At 33.6% G+C, this 4,005-nt stretch overlaps 1 protein-coding gene across 1 annotated transcript in view; it reads left to right on the top strand.

Annotated features, from left to right (window-relative positions):
• Window positions 1-3,660: 3,660 nt before the first annotated feature.
• The window catches only part of LOC117116134 (DDB1- and CUL4-associated factor 13-like), a 25,032-nt gene continuing 24,687 nt past the window's right edge, over window positions 3,661-4,005 (top strand). The window contains exon 1 of the mRNA XM_033260114.1: window positions 3,661-3,719. The gene's annotated coding sequence lies outside the window, so the exon portion shown is untranslated. The remainder of the gene's footprint in view (window positions 3,720-4,005) is intronic.

Here is a 4,005-nt window from a genome sequence, read left to right as displayed (position 1 = left end):
GCGGGCATAATGCCTAGACAGGATTGTTCATTCATATTGAAATTAATGTTTTGATGGTGATTTTTTTTTCAACCAATGGGAATTCATATTCTGGTTTAATTCAATTAATTTGTTTATGTTAAAGATCATGTTTAATTTTTTATACTTATGTTCTAATTGTATGTACTGAGGGTCCCAATTGATCAGCTCAGGCTGGATGGACCACCCTCACAAAATATTGTTTAAGTAAGTAAATATATTTTATATAAGAAGAATCTATGAATATTCAGCTTTCCGTTTACTGGGGAATGAACAACAAGATATTTGATTGGTGAACAACCGAAATGGCAATTTAAAGCCAACGAAGTCGCTAGAGGTATTTTTTTTTCTTTTAAGGCCAGGGCATTCAGACCTCTGACAATGGTGGCGGAAGGCTATATCAAAGTTTCGCATTTTTGCTGGCATAATTCCTAGACAGGATTGTTCATTCATATTGAAATTAGTGTTTTGATGGTGATTTTTTTTTATCCAATTGCAATTTATATATTTTATATGAATATTCAGATTTCCGTTTACTGGGGGGAATGCACAACAAGATATTTGATTGGTGAACAGCCGAAATGGCAATTTAAATAAAGTCACTAAAAAGAGGTCAAAATGCAGCCTCTACGCGCGGTTGGCGGTCAGCATAGCACCAATAGAAAAGTGAAAAATGACGGTGACCTTTTTCAAGCAATACAATTGAAACAAATACTAAAGCAATCAGAAAAGAATTGCCTTCCAAATGCAGAAGAGAATACAAAAATCCGACAAGTATTTTCCAGATACGACTGCGGAAAGACAAAAATGACCTAAAAACAGGTAATGTCAGCGTGAAACACTTTTGCTAGGCTATTCTTGCTCTTAAACAAAAATGTTGCAAGAAGAACCATTTCGTATTTATTGGAGCTTTTAGAGTAGTATATATGGCTGATAATTTTGCGTTATTTCGTCAGGTCGAGGCGATTTCACTTTGACAAAAGACTGATATTATTTCCACTCACAATAGTGTAGTCGTAATATTACTAATACAAAAGCTGTCTCTTATACACATCTAGATGTGTATAAGAGACAGCGAGTATACTGTATACGGTATTGATTATTACAGAACCCCTGCGGAAGTTCGGGTTCCCGTCACATAATCAACGGTTGGTTTTAACCATAGAGAAATGACTTTTTCAAGCAATACAATTGAAACAAATACTAAAGCAATCAAAAAAGAATTGCCTTCCAAATGCAGAAGAGAATACAAAAATCCGACAAGTATTTTCCAGATACGACTGCGGAAAGACAAAAATGACCTAAAAACAGGTAATGTCAGCGTGAAACACTTTTGATAGGCTATTCTTGCTCTTAAACAAAAATGTTGCGATAAGAACCATTTCGTATTTATTGGAGCTTTTGGAGTAGTATATATGGCTGATAATTTTGCGTTATTTCGTCAGGTGGAGGCGATTTCACTTTGACAAAAGACTGATATTATTTCCACTCACAATAGTGTAGTCGTAATATTACTAATACAAAAGTGTAAAATTCAAAAAGGGAAGAAAAGCAAAAATCTCTTGATTGATTTTAATAGTAGTGTACATGCAAAAAGACTAAATTAATCACTGTTTTAAGTTTATCTTATTTGTTTTTCATGGTTCGAATTTTGAATACGTCACAAGCTAATCAGTAGTTAATAAATCATTTCTTTTTATGAATGTTAGTTTGCACGAAAAATATAAGCGGGCATAATTATGGCTAAAAGGATAATTTAAAAAACTTTTCATGATGAGTATTTCAGTGGTAGATTCAATGGGCCCAGACGGCCCACTATCCCTAATTTTTTTTTTCGAAATTTGAAAGTGGAGAAAAATGAAAATTATATTCAAATTTAGTCTGAACAAGGTGCCATAATTATTAATTTTCTTACCTCAGCCCCAACCATAGTGGGGCGGAGGTGATCTACACTTTCCCTCTGTAATTGTCCCTTTCTGGGCCCAGCTCTATTTCAAATTAATGGATCCGCCAGTGGATATTTTAAAAATTTCGTATGGAAATAAATGTTAATTGCATTGCTTAAAATCAATTAAAAGGCTATAGGCGCCAGAGCTGGTACGCAACCTAGGCTTGGGCCTACGGCCCAAGACTTTATTCTTCATTTCGCCCCCCCCCCCCCCCCCCCCCCCCCCCCCCCCCCCCCCTTGTTTGCAACTATACTTGCTGTTGGCCTTTGTTCCTGAACTTTTCTTCGAACTTTATTAGATTTCGCTTTATCCTGAACTCTAATTTTATTGGAATTTTCACAGTAATTATTGTTCTACCAATACAGGCGTACGCTCCCGGAGGTCTCACGTGAGTAGTTCATTAGGTTAGTTGAGATTCCCTTTATTATAAGTCCCCAACCTGTAATCCCTATTGGAAAATAAATAATTCCTTAATAAGTGTATAATAGAGAGGCTTCTGTTGTTTTATTTGTGGCTATATATATTAACATCTACCGATTGTTGCAACAATTGACCGTGTTGTCATCCATTTCAAACGCGATCTTCTTAGTCGTAGACAAGAGATACAAGATTGCAATAAGTAAAATATCATATAGCGAAAGAAATTGATTGCTTTCAGAGCCTGTTGAAACGTGCCTCTTATGTATAAATGAAAGAAATAGTCGGAGGCTTGGATGGAACAAAACGTCTTTAATTACGGAATCAAGCTTTCGAGCTTACGCTCTTCACCAGGATCTATACAAAAACATCCATAAAACAGTACAAAATTTTAAAATATAAAAATTACTTATTAAAATATTTTGCATTAAAAATAACCTACGATTAAAAATTCATCAAAATGAATGTACCATGCATAGTGCTTTCCGTTAATTCATTCTCTGATTTTGTTTATCAAAATATACTCTATATATATACATATATATACACACAAATTAGTTCTTTAATACAAATTTATAAAGGCAATTCGTGAAACTTACTGAATTGAAACGTGCATTTATCTTGATTTAGCTTAGGGGTGTTACCCTCTTGGTCTCTGCTCTGGTATTGTGGAATGAAATCGTTCGCTTATTGCTGGTTTTATTCAGTGCCCCTCAAAAATATGCTCTGTCAGACCATTTATAAAAGCAACTAAGAAATTCACCAGTAATGTAACCCGACAATCCTTCCCAATCACAACACTTATTCATGACAAAATGCATTGGTTAATTTATTTAATCACATGCCAAAAATGCGGAAAACAATACGTGGGGAAAACCACTACATCCCTTTACACTAGATTCACAAATCATAAATCAGACATTAAACATCATAATTTCCCATCAAGTAAAAACTTACCAGTTGGCCGTCATTTTAATCAAGCTAATCATTCAATAGAAGATATATCAATTATAGGTATTGAGCGTATCATTAATAAACAAGAATCAATTATCAAGAGAAGAGAATCGTTTTGGATTAAAAAATTACAAATCCTTTACCCGAAAGATATCAATGTTGATGAATAGCATCTCCCCTATACAAAGTTAGTCCATTTAATTATTATTCTGAAACTTCTGTCTTTTCGGTTACATAATTAATTATATGCTAATTAACGGATTTACGAAATTCTATCGCCACGTCAGCAATAAGCGAACGATTTCATTCCACAATACCAGAGCAGAGACCAAGAGGGTAACACCCCTAAGCTAAATCAAGGTAAATGCACGTTTCAATTCAGTAAGTTTCACGAATTGCCTTTATAAATTTCTATTAAATAACTAATTTTTGTGTATATATATATGTATATATATGTATATATATATATATAGGATATATTTTGATAAACCAAATCAGAGAATGAAATAACGGAAAGCACTATGCATAGTACATTCGTTTTGATGAATTTTTAATCGTGTATATTTCAATGCAAAATATTTTAATAAGTAGTTTTTATATTTTAAGATTTTGTACTGTTTTATGGATTTTTTTGTATAGATCCTGATTAAGAGCGTAAGCTCAAAAG

Source organism: Anneissia japonica, unplaced genomic scaffold, assembly GCF_011630105.1.
Source record: "Anneissia japonica isolate Jap-2015-1 unplaced genomic scaffold, ASM1163010v1 scaffold287861_len940595_cov192, whole genome shotgun sequence".
Classification (NCBI taxonomy): domain Eukaryota; kingdom Metazoa; phylum Echinodermata; class Crinoidea; order Comatulida; family Comatulidae; genus Anneissia; species Anneissia japonica.
This window is presented reverse-complemented; position numbering and strand designations above follow the sequence as displayed.